A 16,881-nucleotide genomic window follows, 5' to 3' on the forward strand; every position below is an offset into this window, starting at 1 on the left:
AGCTGGGAAAGAATCCACCTGCAATTCAGGAGACCCCAGTTTGATTTCTGGGCTGGGAACATCCCCTGGAGAAGGGATAAGCTACCCACTCCAATATTCTTGGGCTTCCCAGGTGGCTCAGACAGTAAAGAATCTGCCTGTAATGCAGGAGACCTGGGTTCGACCTTGGGGTTGAGGAGATCTCCTGCAGGAGGACATAGCAACCCCCTCCAGTATCCCTGCCTGGAGAATCTCATGGACAGAGGTGCCTGGCAGGCTACGGTCCATGGGGTTGCAAAGAGTTTAACACAACTGAGCAACAAAGTACAGCACATGCATCACTTCTTCAAGGAGAAAAAGCAACCTGAGAAAAAGGGGATGAGGAGCTCCATGCAGAAACAAAAAGAATGTCTACCTGTTGGGTGAGTGATGGTTGAGGGTAAAAAGGAGATGAGAAATCAGTGAAAATGATTAGTGAGAAAAAGCTCCTGAATTTAGCAAAATCTCAGAGGTCAACATAAGATGATAAGACTCAATGTCAAAGACATTGAGTCAATAAGGTCAATGAGGTCATTGAGTCAATTGACTCAATAAGGTCAATGATAAGACTCCCTTCCTGAAATACCCCCTTTTCATATTTTAATGTTGTATGTTGGGATTACTTTAGTGAAGTTACACATGTGAGTTATGTCACTTTGTCCCTCAACCTTAAATACTTGTCACTGAACTTCAATTTTCAGACACACAATTCTTCAAACTACTGAGTTATCTTCTGTTTGTTATCAAACAAGACAGTGAAGGGAACTGGCATCTTAAATTTTTTTGCAGTAACCTTTTTTGTTTGTCTCTTGGATAATTGTGTAGAGTACTAACCTTTTACCTTAGTGTTACTTTTCATTGACTCTTTTGCAGCATTTCTAATGATTGTCATCTGTGCCAAAGAGGAAAAAAAAAAAGCTCTTCTCTATCATGATTCAACTCTACAAAAATAGGCCCACAGATGTCAGCTAAAATAATGACACTAGAAGTGAGTCTTTAGTATGTTCATACACATGTGGCTTTTCCCTTTCAAGGAGAAGCACTGCAATTCTCTTAAACATTATGTTCCATTCTATACATTAAACCCAGGTTGAGCTGTTTTACTGACAAAATTGTACAAATCAGGCAAAACAGATTTTCAAAGTGGCATTTCAAGCAAGCTGAACTCACCGTGTTTAATAGATCAGGGCACTGGGGCCATAATTCTTATGTTTAAGGATAAAGGCTACTCTGCAGTACAATTGTTCCTTAATTCATGCCTGAAATGCTTTGTAAAACACAAGGTCATTTAGAATTAAGGATAAGGCATTTTTTCCATCATTTCCATGTCATCATATGCAATTCTTGATCACAAGGTAGTTTGCCTTAAAGCTGCAAATCCTCCAAATTATGGGGTTGGTTTCCAGCCTGCTGAGAAGGAAATTAGATATAGAACTTCTGTCTCCTGTTAATGTTAATGGGAGTTGCATGCCTAATTCCCTTAGAAGCCCAGAACAAATGTGTGCTTATGAGTCAGCATTACGGTTTTCTGGGTCTTTACCCTTTAAAAGTGTCATTAGTCTGAATAATAGCTAATCCCTTAGCTAACTCCAAACCAAGCCCCAGCTACTGGAGTTGGAAACTCTGGGATTTCAGCTCTTACACATAGCCTGAACTATCCTCAGATCTGAATGCTCCCATATGTTACTCTCTTTTGTATACTGGGCCAAAATTAAAATTCCCAAGCTGTTTAATATTTATGTTTCTACCTTATATTTTTATATTGAAGGTGTAATACACATTAGGCATTGAACTAACTTTTAGGAATTCATTTAAAAATATTAATCTTTATTTAATCCTAAAATCTATTAACTTTTCAATGTGTTTTCTCTAATTGCATTATTCTAATAGAAGTCTTATTCCAGCTAGGCAAAGTTATCTAAAACAACTCTATGTTCTCATCCCTGAAGTATTTGCTCCTGGTGTTATTATATGATATTCATTGCTGAGTACTTAATTATATTACTGTAGGGCTTTATCTAACATATAGAGAAAAGACATATTTTTGTAGAAGTAAGATAATGTTGTATACAAGATTTTCAAAATCAACAACTTCAAAAACACCTACATTTTTTCCTTTAATTAAATATGTATTTTTTATCTTTGTTTATTTAAAAATGTGTTTTAAGAGAAAGGCCAATAGTATTAGAAAAGGGTATTTTTATTGGGCTTCTCTGGTAGCTCAGATGATAAAGAACCTGCCTGCAATGTGTGAGACATGGGTTTGGTCCCTGGGTTGGGAAGATCCCCTGGAGGAAGTATGGCAATCCACTCCAGTATTCTTGCCTGGAGAATTCCCATGGATAGAGGAGCCTGGCGGGTTACAGTCCATGGGGTCTCAAAGAGCTGGACACGACTGAGTGACTAAACACAGCACACATTATTTTTATTCCCATGAACTAGCTCTTCTTGTAACTGTTACTCAGTGTGGCCTCACCAGGAAGTTGTGAGAAGTGCAGAACCTCATTCCTGTCTGTCTCCTTCTAAATGTCCAGATTATCAAATTCCACAGCTGATTTTTATGTACATAGAGTTTGATAGTGTGCATGTGTGTTCAGTCGTGCCTGATTCTTTGCCACCCTACGGACTATAGCCTGCCAGGCTCCTCTGTCCATGGGATTCTCCAGGCAAGAATACTGGAGTGGGCTTGCCTTCCTCCAGTGGATCTTCCCAACCCAGGGATCGGATCTTCTCTCCTGCATCTTCTGCAGTAGCAGGTTGATTCTTTTACCACTGAATCACCTGGGAAGCCCAGAATCTGATAAACACTTCTCTATAACATTGAAACTAACTCTCAGTAGTCAGAATTAAGCCACTTTTGATGCCAGGATTTTCCTATATATTCCATTTTATGTGGAAATTTGTCATGATTTCTTGACACTTTTACCGAGAAGTGTATGCATTTTCTCCTTACAACATAGAAAGGCCTCCTATGAAGCATTTGAGGCTTTAAACAGAACATATTCTGAAAACATTGTAAACAGGCACAGTTGTCCCACTAGACAATAATTTATTTACTATTGTTGTTCTTGTGTCTGTTCAGTCACTCAGTCGTGTCTGACTCTTTGTGACCCTATGGACTACAGCACGCCAGGACTGCCTGTCCCTCACCATCTCCCAGAGTTTGCCCAAGTTCATGTCCATTGCATTGGTGATGCTATCCAACCATCTCATCCTCAGGCATTCTGCCTTCTTTATGGTCCAGCTCTCACAACCATATGTGACCACTGGGAAGACCAGAGCCTTGACTATACGGACCTTTGTTGGCAGAGTAATGTCTCTGCTTTTCAATACACTGTCTGGATTTGTCATAGCTTTCCTGCCAATCTTCTGATTTCATGGCTGCAGTCACCATCCACAGTGATTTTGGAATCCAAGAAGAGGAAATCTGTCATTACTTCCACATTTTCCCTTTCTATTTGCCATTAAGTAATGGGGCTGGATGCCATGATCTTAGTTTTTTTAATATTTAATTTTAAGCTGACTCTTTCAGTCTCCTTTACCCTCATCAAGAGGCTCTTTAGTTCCTCTTTGTCTTCTACCTTTAGAGTGGTATCATCCACATATCTGAGTTTGTTATTTCTCCCACCTATCCAGCTTGTAACTCGTCCAGCCTGGCGTTCCTCATGATGTGCTCAGTGAATAGGTTAAACAAACAGACAGCCCTGTCATGCTCCTTTCTCAATCTTGAACCAACCAGTTGTTCCATGCAGGGTTCTAACTGTTGCTTCTTGACCCACGTACAGGTTTCTCAGGAGACAGTTAAGATGGTCTAGTATTCCCATCTCTATAAGAGCTTTCCACAGTTTGTTATGCTCCACACAGTCAAAGGTGTTAGCATAGTTGATGAAACAGAGGTAGATGTTTTTTTTTGGAATTATCTCGCTTTCTCTTTGATCCAGTGAATGTTGGCATTTTGATCTCTGGTTCTTCTTCCTTTTCTAAACCCAGCTTGGACATCTGGAAGTTCTTGGTTCACATAACGCTGAAGCCTAGCATGCAAGGTTTTAAGCATGACCTGACTAGCATGGGCTGTTATTGTTCAGTTGCTCAGTCTTGTCCAGCTCTTTGTGGCCCCATGGACTGCAGTATGCCAGGCTTCCCTGTCCTTTACCATCTCCCGGAACTTGCTCAAACTCATATCCATTGAGTGCAATTGTCCAATGGTCAGCACATTCTTTGGTATTACCCTTCTTGGGAATTGGGATGAGATTGATCTTTTCTAGTCTTGTGACCACTGCTGGGTCTTCCAGATTTGCAGACATATTGAATGTAATGCCCTGATAGCATCATCCTTCAGGATTTTGAATAGTTCTACTGGAATTCCATTATTTACTAGACTGGCTCTCAAATTGCAGATGCATAAGAAAAACTGTGGAGTAAAAAATATATACAGTCTTGGTCCCCATGCTCAGATATTTCTGTTATATTAGTCTAGATTGACATCCAGGAATCTGTATTTTTTAAATTACCCCAGGTGATGTGAGATTTTCTGAGAACATTTTGAGAAAAATGATCTAATGCCTAACTTATATGCCCATTGTGTTCTTTTCATTCCAGAGCTGTGTGGCATAGTCCAAAGGTACCACAATTTTGCATTTTGTATTTCAGGTGAATAAAAATAGTGGGAAAATAAGACAAATACCACTTGCTCTTGAAAATTTTCACTTGCCTGTTCATAAAAATATCAAAGTCACCATTTATATGACTAGGGATAATTGTAAAATACTATTTCAAAAAGTTATAGCCAAATGGTTATCAATATTTAGAAATAGCTGATGGCTAAATATAGACATCAACTTAGCCATTTTATTTTGAATATTAAAGAAAATTATTAGGCTGCTTTTTTAAAAAGTGTGACATCAAAGAAAGGATTAATGTTATATTTCAGTATTTGAACAGAAATAAATAATAGCTCAACTAAAACATTATTTGGTCAACCTGTCTATACCTGAATTTTTTCTGTCTTCTCAAAGTTGCATATTTTAAAAGCCTATTCATTTGAAAATATTTATTGGAACTATCGAAATTAGTATATTGCTCAGGGCAAGTCTATGGATAGATGAAAGCAGAGAGATGAAGAAGTAGCTACAAATGAATTTGAAAAGAAGCAAATAGAGAAATGGAACAAATCAAAGGAACAAACCTATCAGAAATTAAATTAGATTTCAGCCAAAAAAACAAAAATAGTTACCCTTCCCATATATTTGGGGAACTTAAAATGTATCCTCCTAGCTAAACTTTGAGGTAAAGAGAAAATAAGATGGAAGATAATATACATTTCCTACAAAATGTCAGTGAATATACTAGTTGTCACAGCCTGTGGGATAACATATAGCTTTAAAGTGCAAAAAAGATGACTGAAAATACATATTCTAAGGGTTAGATACAAGAGCCTAGAAATAAGTATAACAAATTAAACTTAAAGGAAAAAGAAGTAAAGTTAAGAATGAAATAGATATTAAAAGTAACTTATTGATAGGTATTTCCACTAAATATTGACATATTAAGTAATGGTATATAGATATTAGGGATTCCCAGGTGGCACTAGTGGTAAAGAACCCACATGCCAATGCAGGAGACTTAAGAGACTCGGCTGCAATCCGTGCATGGAGAAAATCCCCTGGAAGAGGGCATGGTAACCCACTCTAGTGTTCTTGCCTAGAGAATCCCAGGGACAGAGGAGCCTGAGAGGCAACTGTCCTGAAGTTACTGAAGTGACTTAGCATGTACAGAGTGAAGGGACTGAGCATGTACATACATGTAGATATTAATTTGATTTGCAAGACATAATAAATGAAGAAAAAAAAACTGCCAGGATAATCAGTTGCTTAAAAAGAAGAACATAAAAGTACCCAGGTATACAAATATCCCCTCCCTTTTGAACTTCCCTCCTATGGCTGATTCAAGTTGAGTTCTGACAGAAAACAACAAAATTCTGTAAAGCAATTATCCTTCAATTAAAAACAAAAAAAGTACCCAGGACAATATCATATCCTAGAAGTCAAGGAAAGTGACTGTGTCAGTTGGTAAAGAATCCACCTGCAATGCAGGAGACCTGGTTAGATTCTTGGGTCAGGAAGATCCATTGTAGAAGGGATAGACTACCCACTCCAGTATTCTTGGGCTTCCCTAGTGACTCAGCTGGTAAAGAATCCGCCTGCATTGTGGGAGACCTGGATTCGATCCTTGGGTTGGGAAGATCCCATGGAGAAGGGAAAGGCTACCCACTTCCAGTGTTCTGGCCTGGAGAATTCCAAAGACTGTATAGTCCATGGGGTTGCAAAGTGCTGGACACAACTGAGTGACTTTCACTTTAAGAAAAAATAGTTGAGTGCTTCCCAGATAGAAGTAAAATAAGGTAAGGAGTTTCCACTTGATTGTGAGACAAGAAAATCAGGTGGATTTTGAGACAATTTTAGGGAATTTTCTTTTTTTTTTTTTTTTTGCAACACCACATGGCATGAGGAAGTTTAATAACACCACCAGGGATCAAACCCATGCCCCCTGCAATGGAAGCAGTCTTCCATTGGACCACCAGGGAACTTCCTTAGGGAATTTGGAGTGTTGCAGGTAAGAATGAGGATGCTGTGACTTGAGAATAAATAATATGTCAAGAATTAAAAACAGTAAGATAGAGTATTCAATACTTTTTGCTGAAAAGGGGAAGGGAGAGTGACAGGAGCTCTAGTGGAAACCTGAGGAAAAGCAAGCGTTTTCATGTTTTGCAGTGAGGTTTGAAGATGTGGGAGAAGGAATAGTTGATGGGACAAGTTCACGGAGCACCTAAAAGAAAGGAGAATGAGCTATAGAGACTTCATTGCAACTGGAACCAAACACAGAATCACAAGCACAGATGTAAGTAAGATTTTAGGCTTGAGAGTTCTTTTCTGATGTCTTTATTTTTGTTCTGAAGCAGAAAACAAAGTTATCTGTGGAAAGAGAGATGCTGATGAAGTTGGAGTTTCAAGAAAATAGGGGAAGTTGGGTTATTCACACTGGAAAACGAGATTGTATGCACATCAGAGAAAGATCATAGAATAGCCAGGCACTGTTGAGTTTTCTATAGCATGAAACTTATTATGACCTTAATTCTGAACAACTATAAAAAGTTCTTCCTCATCTCTATCCAGCAAGCTAGGTGAGGTTGAATTTATCAAGGGCTGAGATTTTCTAGGCAGGTTGACAGAAAGACAATGGATGAAGGAAGTCATGGGCATTAAAGAAAGAATAGCTGAAGTTGTGAAACATGGGGATTCAAGCTGAATGAAGAAAGAAGGGGCTCACAAAAGGGATGAATACATGGAGGGAGGTGGTAAAAGCCAGGAGAGCAAATTAGAGCCTGGGATGTCAAATGGATCAACCTTCTGGACAGTATATAATTCATGAAGATTGCAGGATTTGGGGTGAAGAAATCTGGGAGCAAAGTGCCGAGAAGTTGATGCCTAAGGGGGCCTGATGAGAGTCTGCTGAAAGGAAGTAAAGGGCTTATATACAAACGGTGGAGGGATACAGAGCTCTCCATCTCAGTACAAATTAGAGGCATGGGCTGTCACTTTCACCCCAAGGGATGAAGCAGCTAGTGAACAAGCAGTCTGCTTTTGAGAATGTGAAGCTGCATCCTCAGTGAAGAGCCAGGTTTTGTCTGGGGCCAGTTGGTAGATGGAATGTTCTGAGAGGAGGGTGAGGAAATGGGTAGTGTGTTAACCAGAGACTGGAAAGATTTCAAAGAGGTGGGTGAGGTCAGATGGTGTGTTCAGTTCAAAGGAAAGAGCAGAAGGTAAGGACGAGTTGAGAACAGATGATGGGACGATTTCAATGAAGAGTGAACAAAGCGTCTAGAGATAGGAGGCCTGGAGGGTTAAGTAGTCTGTAATGCCTGCCAAAGAGCTAGTCTGAGGGAAGTCAGGGATTTGGGTAAGAGGAGAGTTTTGAGGCATGAACTCACATTACATAGCACATAGCTGCTTATGGTTTGCAGTGACATCATAATACCTGGGTGTGAGAAATTTTCTGGATTGATTCTGGCTTCTGACATTCAATTGTCTCTGATAAATGTTTTAATTATCTTTTCTGTTATGAATTGCATTTTTCTGTAGATAAGGAGTGAGACGTCTAGAATTAAAAAAAAAAAAAAAACTTAGGTAGGATGAAATATTGAGAGAGCGGTAAGGTAACAGAAGGACTAGGGAAAGGGGTAAAACCTCAGAGGCCCTGTGCTCTCCTCTGGGGAATGAGTAGAACTCAGGGTCAGAGGGGAGGCCATGGGAATAGTAACTTCAGTAATAATAGTGGCTGTGTTGGTAAATTGAGCTTCAGTATATGTGTGTGTGTGTGTGTGTGTGTGTGTGTGTGTACTGGTTGGTGATTTCTTAGAGGCTGAGATATCAGGAGACACTAAAAATACAACTATGGAAAATGATCTTGGGAGAAAAAGCATCTAACTTCAGAAGGTATAATCTTACTATATCTCATACTTCCTGTTACTTCATATATATCAGTAACATGGCCCTTCTTTCAGTTTGTCACTCAAGTCATGTTTCTTCTTGCCCCAGGTCCTTTGCACACACCATTCTTTTCATCAAAAACACTTTTGCTTCTCATCTCGGACAGCATCGTTATCTCAGGTAAAACAGCACTTTCAAGTTAGTTTCCTTCTTACTTTCTCTCATAGTACTGTGTGTGTACTTTTTCTCTACAGAACACTCAGTCATTATTTGCCTTAGTCATATACTCAACATCCTTTCATTCATTTTTCTCTAAGCCCTGAAAGGACAGGACACAGGAATTTTTTATTTTTTTTTTTCACTACAAAATTTCTAGAACTTTGGAGAGTCCCTTGCACAAAGCAGCTGCTTTGAATGACTGATTTAATGGATCAGCACAAAAATGCCAAGTGTCTTACAGTATGTAATTATGAAAACATACCACCATGAAAACCTCATGTAAATCCATTTTGAATTGCTTATTACTATGCAAAAATTTTATTAAATAAAATAATATTGAAAAATTAAAAATTATTTCATATTAAACAATTAAGCTAATTTACTATTTGATAGGACACTAGAATTCCAATTCTCACTAAAAAACATTAGAAAAAATGAAAATAAATTTGGAAAGGGCTTGTTTGTCTTACCAAAGGGGCAAACACTACAGTAGGCATGCATTTTAGAAAATTAGTTTCAACACAGGGGAGATTTTCCCACCCCAAAGTCAGCAATATGCACAACATATAAAAGCTACAGTTTCACAGCAAAAATAAGGAAACATAAGATTTCAGGAAACTAAAAACTGGGTGGGACCTTAAGTGGTTGAATCCATCTATTCCCAACATTAGGTAAACTACAGATAAAAGTGAAAAGAATTCTCAGAAAATTCCCCTTCCTTGGTACATAAGCAGATACAAAAGGGTAGGAAAAAGTTGGGGATTTTCTTTTTACTTATTTTTTTTAATAAGGAAGTCTTAGAAAAGAAGTCAATTTTATAACCACTTATCCTAGACTTAGTGGAAGAGGCTGGAAAAGACTCTTGAGAGTCCCTTGGACTGCAAGGAGATCCAATCAGTCCATTCTAAAGGACATCAATCCTGGGTGTTCATTGGAAGGACTGATGCTAAAGCTGAAACTCCAATACTTTGGCCACCTCGTGCAAAGAGTTGACTCACTGGAAAAGACTCTGATGCTGGGAAGGATTCGGGGGAGGAGAAGAAGGGGACAGCAGAGAATGAGATGGCTGGATGGCATCACTGGCTGGATGGCATCACTGACTCGATGGACATGAGTTTGAGTGAACTCCGGGAGTTGGTGATGGACAGGGAGGCCTGGCGTGCTGTGATTCATGGGGTCGCAAAGTCGGACACGACTGAGTAACTGAACTGAACTGAACTGAAAAATATTTCAGGAAAAACTTAAATTTTTTTTCTAAAATAAAATTTATTATTTTCTGTTTATAGGCTCATAGACAGTTACTATAAAAGCTATAGAGTCAAGTGAACAAAGAAGGAAATAAAAATCACAATGATAATTTAATTGAATGTTCAGTTCAGTCCAGTAGCTCAGTCATGTCTGACTCTTTGTGACCCCATGGACTGAAACATGCCAGGCTTCTCTGTCCATCACAACTCCTGGAGCTTTCTCAAACACATGTCCATTGAGTCGGTGATGCCATCCAAACATCTCATCCTCTGTCATCCCTTTCTAGCCAAAGTATGGGTGCTTCAGCTTCAGCATCAGTCCTTCCAATGAATATTCACGACTGATTTCCTTTAGGATGGACTGGTTTGATCTTGTTGTAGGCCAAGGGACTCTCAAGAGTCTTCTCCAACACCACAGTTCAGAAGCATCAATCCTTCAGAACTCAGTTTTCTTTATATTCCAACTCTCACATCCATACATGACTACTGGAAAAACCATAGCTTTGACCAGACGAACCTTTGTCAGCAAAGTAGTTTTTTAATATGCTGTCTAGGTTGGTCACAGCTTCTCTTCCAAGGAGCAAGCATCTTTTAATTTCATGGCTGCATTCAACATCTGCAGTGATTTTGGAGCCCCCCAAAATAAAATCTGTCACTGTTTCCATTGTTTCCCCATGTGTTTGCCATGAAGTGATGGGAACAGATGCCATGATCTTCTGTTTGAAAGTGAAAGTGAAGTCACTCAGTCGTGTCTGATTCTTTGTGACCCCACGGACTGTAGCCTATCAGGCTTTTCCATCCATGGGATTTTCCAGGCAAGAATACTGGAATGGGTTGCCATTTCCTTCTTTAGGGGATATTCCCGACCCAAGGATTGAACCCGGGTCTCCTGCATTGTAGGCAGATACTTTTACCTTCTTCTGTTTATGAAGGTTGACTTTTAATCCAGCTTTTTCACTCTCCTCTTTCACTTTCATCAAAAGACTTTTAAGTTCCTCTTCACTTTCTACCATAAGGGTGGTGTCATCTGCATATCTGAGGTTATTGCTATTTCTCCTGGCAATCTTGTTTCCAGTTTGTGCTTCATCCAGCCTGGCTTTTCACATGATGTACTCCTCATATAAGTTAAATAAGCAGGGTAACAATATACAGCTTTGACGTACTTCTTTCCCAATTTGGAACCAGTCCGTTGTTCCATGTACAGTTCTAACTGCTGCATCTTGACCTGCATACAGATTTCTCATGAGGCAGGTAAGGTGGTCTGGTATTCCTATCTGTTGGACAATTTTCCACAGTTTGTTGTGATCCACACAGTCAAAGACTTTGACATAGTCAAAAAAAGCAGAAGTAGATGTTTTTCTGGCACTCTCTTGCTTTTTCAATGATCCAGTGGATGTTGGCAATTTGATCTCTGGTTCCTCTGTCTTTTCTAAATCCAGGTTGAACATCTGGAAGTTCTTGTTTCACGTACTGTTGAAGCCGCTCTTGGAGAATCTTGAGCATTATTTTGGTAGCATGTGAGATGAGTGTAATTGTGTGGTAGTTTGAACATTCTTTGGCATTGCCTTTCTTTGGGATTGGAATAATTTACAACTAAAACCAGGATTTGCAATGACAGTCTCCTGAAATTAATATTGTGAATTGTTCAGAAGAGTAAGGCAGTAAGGCAGAAGGCTACACACAACTTTAGGATGACATGGTAACCATGCAGAAAAAAATTACATGACACAGCACAGGGGTAAATGCTGACAAATTGTCACCTGACTCCTAGTACAATTTCAGACAACTACACAAGTAGCTGAAAAAAAAGCAAGGAAAGGATTAGCATCATAAATAGAAGTTGAATATACTAAATACAAAGGAAAGCAGAATAAAGCCAATAGTCTTATTTCTTTCTAAAGTGAGATAAAATACTCAGAATTTAACAACTTTGGCAAGATATAAAGGAGAAAATTTCAACTGCATAGTATTGTGATTGATAACACAATGTATCCTTAGAGGACATTCAGTTCAGTTCAGTTCGGTTCAGTAGCTCAGTCATATCCGACTCTTTGTGACCCCATGAATCCCAGCATGCCATGCCTCCCTGTCCATCACCAACTCCCGGAGTTTACCCAAACTCATGTCCATCCAATCAGTGATGCCATCCAGCCATCTCATCTTCTGTCATCCCCTTCTTCTCCTGCCTCAATCCCTCCCAGCATCAGGGTCTTTTCCAATGAGTCAACTCCTCGCATGAGGTGGCCAAAGTATTGCAGTTTCAGCTTCAGCATCAGTCCTTCCAATGAGCACCCAGGACTGATCTCCTTTAGAATGGACTGGTTGGATCTCCTTGCAGTCCAAGGGACTCTCAAGAGTCTTCTCCAACACCACAGTTCAAAAGCATCAATTCTTCAGCTATCAGCTTTCTTCACAGCCCAACTCTCACATCCATACATGACCACTGGAAAAACCACAGCCTTGACTAAATGGACTTTATTGGCAAAGTAATGTCTCTTCTTTTTAATATGCTACCTAGGTTGGTCATAACTTTCCTTCCAAGGAGTAAGCGTCTTTTAATTTCATGGCTGCAATCACCATCTACAATGATTTTGAAGCCCCCCAAAATAAAGTCTGACACTGTTTCCATTGTTTCCCCATCTATTTCCTATGAAGTGATGGGACCAGATGCCATGATCTTAGTTTTCTGAATGTTGAGTTTTAAGCCAACTTTTTCACTCTCCTCTTTCACTTTCATCAAGAGGTTTTTTAGTTCCTCTTCATTTTCTGCCATATGTGTTGTGTCACCTGCATATCTGAGGTTACTGATATTTCTCCCGGCAATCTTGATTCCAGCTTGTGCTTCTTCCAGCCCAGCGTTTTTCATGATGTAATCTGCATATAAGCTAAATAAGCAGGGTGACAATATACAGCCTTGACATCTTTTCCTATTTGGAACCAGTCTGTTGTTCCATGTCCAGTTCTGACTCTTGCTTCCTGACCTGCATATAAGTTTCTCAAGAGGTACATCAGGTGGTCTGGTATTCCCATCTCTTTAAGAATTTTCCACAGTTGATTGTGATCCACACAGTCAAAGGCTTTGGCATAGTCAATAAATCAGAGACATTACAAATGGTTAAATGAGGTGGAGTAGGCATCTGCTGCTTTTCTTCAGTGTCACCTTTATTTTTCCAGTTTTTCTTTCACAAAATATTCATTGTCCACATTGCATTCAGGAAAAGACAGTTTCCATCACCAGTTCCAGCTCTTGACATGTGATCTAAGGCAATAAAACATTTTAATCTGCTCCAATTGCTACACAAGCCCCCAAAATTGCTTTAAGAATTAGACATGTGAATCAGTTTAGGCCAATGGTCTGAAGTTTTTATGGACATAGGAAATAGTGCTTTTTTTCTGCTGAATTTGAACCAAGTGGACATAAATTTAGAATTTTCTACTCTACTGAAAGTGAAACCAACATGCATAATAGAGCTGAGCCCCTGGATCTTAAGTTCTAGGCATCTAACCCTACTCATGGATTTTACACAATACAATACGTTCTTTCTTTTAGCCTTAAGACAATTGAAACTGTGTTTCCGGTTACTTTCAAAGGAACCAAAGTAGCTTTGACGATCTTTTAGCTTATATGTAAGCTTACGCCAACTATTTTTATAGAGTTGAAAACATAAATGATCAAAATAGATTTAAGGAAAGATGAAGATTTTAAAAGATAATCAAATTTTCCACATGTACTCAGCCTTTTCCATCAAACTTATCAGACACAACTGGTTTATAGTAAGTTCTTTCCATTCTTTAAGAAATGGATCATTCCTATAAATTAACTTGTACTTCAGCAACGCCATTGAATATGGCAACCCCTGGCCACATGTGGCTGTTGAACTCTTGAAATATGTCTAGTCTGAACTGAGATAGACTCTAAGTATAAAATACGTACTGAATTTTCAGACATAGTATGACAAAAAGGAATGCAGTATATTTTTAATAATTTTCATATTGAATGCTTGTTGAAATGTTAGTATTTGACATGTTGGATTGAACAAAATATATTGAATTAATTTTACTTATTTCTTTTTACCTTTTAAGTATGACTACTAAGAAAATTTAGAATTGCATATGTGGTTCACACTTGTGGTTTCCATTAAATTTATACTGGACAGTGTTTGCCTAAAGTATACAAAAATGAAAAATTTTAAACTTTAGTGAGATACAAAGGACATTTTTCTTTATATTAATGTTGATTATGATTTCATAAATGTACACATTACCTTAATATATAAACCCTGATACAAATTTAAAATAAAGTGATGTATACTGCCTTTGTGAATACAGACTACTATCTTCTGTATACTGGATCTAGAAGCTTGAAAATCTTGACAAAAATTGACTTATCATTATGTAAGCAAATTTGCTGACACATGTAGGTAGGACTAGTTCTAGGCACAGTTTGATTGAAAGTTCAAATGATACACCAGGTCTATAGCTTGGCTTTTGGTTGGCCCTGTTCTTAAGTTCTAATCAGTGGCCCCATTGACTTCAGACTCAGAGAATGGCTGCTAGTGCAATAGATGTGAGTTCTCATCTGCTAAGTCCCCCATACGCTCTGACATTGGCTTGAATTGGGTAATTTATTTGTGGAGGAAAGTAAAAGACTGATTTTGTGTTCAAGTATAAAATTGATTGTTATGACCTTGTGGCAGAGATTGCTATTATCCTCAGATATCAACTCTCAGCTTCTTAATAATAACTTGATTTTTACCAGACACAATAAATACCATATTTCCCAGAGACCCTCGCAACCAGGTGAGTACAGGTGCTTAATTCTAGCAATGGGATGTTGTGACTTCTAGAAAATATTCCTAACCGGAATGAGTATCTTCGTTTCCTTCCCTTAGGCTGAAAAACACATGTGATGGCTGAATTTAAGCAGCCTTATTTGACTATGAAGTATAGACATGTGTGAAGGAGCAAAAGACAATGTTATCAAAGAAATCAGAAAACCTGATAATTATGAGACTTTCCTGTGAGACTAGTTTGTATTATATAAGAGATATGAACTTCTATCTTTTTTCAGTTCAGTTCAGTTCAGTTCAGTCACTCAGTCGTGTTCGACTCTCCGCGACCCCATAAATTACAGCACCCCAGGCCTCCCTGTCCATCACTAACTCCCGGAGTTCACTCAAACTCATGTCCACAGAGTCGGTGATGCCATCCAGCCATCTCCTTCTCTGTCGTCCCCTTCTCCTCCCTCCCCCAACCTTTCCCAGCATCAGAGTCTTTTCCAGTGAGTCAACTCGTCGCATGAGGTGGCCAAAGTATTGGAGTTTCAGCTTTAGCATCAGTCCTTCCAATGAACACCCAGGATTGATCTCCTTTAGAATGGACTGGTTGGATCTCCTTGCAGTCCAAGAGACTCTCAAGAGTCTTCTCCAACACCACAGTTCAAAAGCATCAATTCTTCGGTGATCAGCTTTCTTTACATTCCAACTCTCACATCCATACATGACCATGGGAAAAACCATAGCCTTGACTAGACGGACCTTTGTTGTGTCTATCTTAAGTTACTATTATTTTAGATTTTCTACCACTTAATAATGAACTTAATTTTTATTGATAGAATTTCAAACTATCAATTTTGTATATGACCCAGGTCATTAATTTTGGAGAGCTATTAACATTAAGAAACAGAATAAATCAAATTTTGCTCACACATTTTTTATTTGGCAAATACTTGGCTTGATATTTCCCTTTATTTTACTTATATATTTTTATCCATCTTATTTTTCTTTATGTTAATATTTTGATTGCAGTTAATATTGAACATGCTTTTATAATTTTCATGCTCAGGAGTTTATTAGAGTTACTTAAATAGTGTTATGTGAGTTGTAATTATTCAGGTTTTTAAAAATATGGTTTATCATTATGTAATTTAGGGAGTGGCAGCCTGATTATCAAATTTCCCATACATTTTAGTTCTAATGTTTATTATAAACATCTTTATAGTTATTAAATCAAGACCAAAATTTATGTCTGGACATGAGATTTCACTTTTCCTATGAAGATTTATATAGATATAATCTTTCTTGACTTATTTTCAATAAGATCACAGTTATCTATAAAAATGTGTGTGAAATGATGTGTGTGTATAAAGAAAATTTAAAAATAAAAGAATTAAGTTTGAGGGACAGAATAAATCCAATTATAAAAGTGATCAGATCAAAATGAAATAAATTTTTGTCTTCTACTTCTAGGGCTTCCCAAGCGGTTCAAGTGGTAAAGAATCTACCTGCCAATGCAGGCGACACAAGAGACTCAGGTTCAATCCCTGGGTTGGAAAGATCCCCTGGAAAAGGAAATAGCAACCCACCCCAGTATTTCTTGCCTAGAAAATTCCATGAACAAAGGGGCCTGGTGGGCTACAGTCCAAAGGGTCACAAAGAGTTAGATACAACTGAGAGTGCACTTCCTGGACACTTCTATTTAGAAAAGAATTCAGGAAAAAGCAGTACCAAAACAGTTGCTTGAGTAAGTTAGTGCTAAGGAGGTTAAGAGAAATACAACTTTTAGGAAAAAAGGATAGAGAATCCTAAGAAAACCAACGGGAACTACAGACTTGAGGGAATCATGACTAAAGAAAGGGTAGTGCAGACGGCATTGGCTGTGATATGAAAGATCCTGGTAAGGGAAACTCTGAAGAGGAGAGAGAATCATGCTGAAGTAGACAATCAGGTCAGGAGATGACTGCAGAAGTCCAGAGATAACCATAAGGGTGGAAGTAGAAAGTAGATTGGAGAGAGGTTAGAAACTTCAGCAGAAAATTTGGTCGCAGTCTAGGTCTGTCTTCATAGCAAGTACAGGATTAAAAACCAACCCCATCAATGTGATTTACTGAGGAGGAATGGGTCATTGCAATG

The sequence above is a fragment of the Moschus berezovskii genome, chromosome 1 (assembly GCF_049115385.1).
Source record: "Moschus berezovskii isolate FMDL1 chromosome 1, NW_MosBer_1.0, whole genome shotgun sequence".
NCBI lineage: Eukaryota > Metazoa > Chordata > Mammalia > Artiodactyla > Moschidae > Moschus > Moschus berezovskii.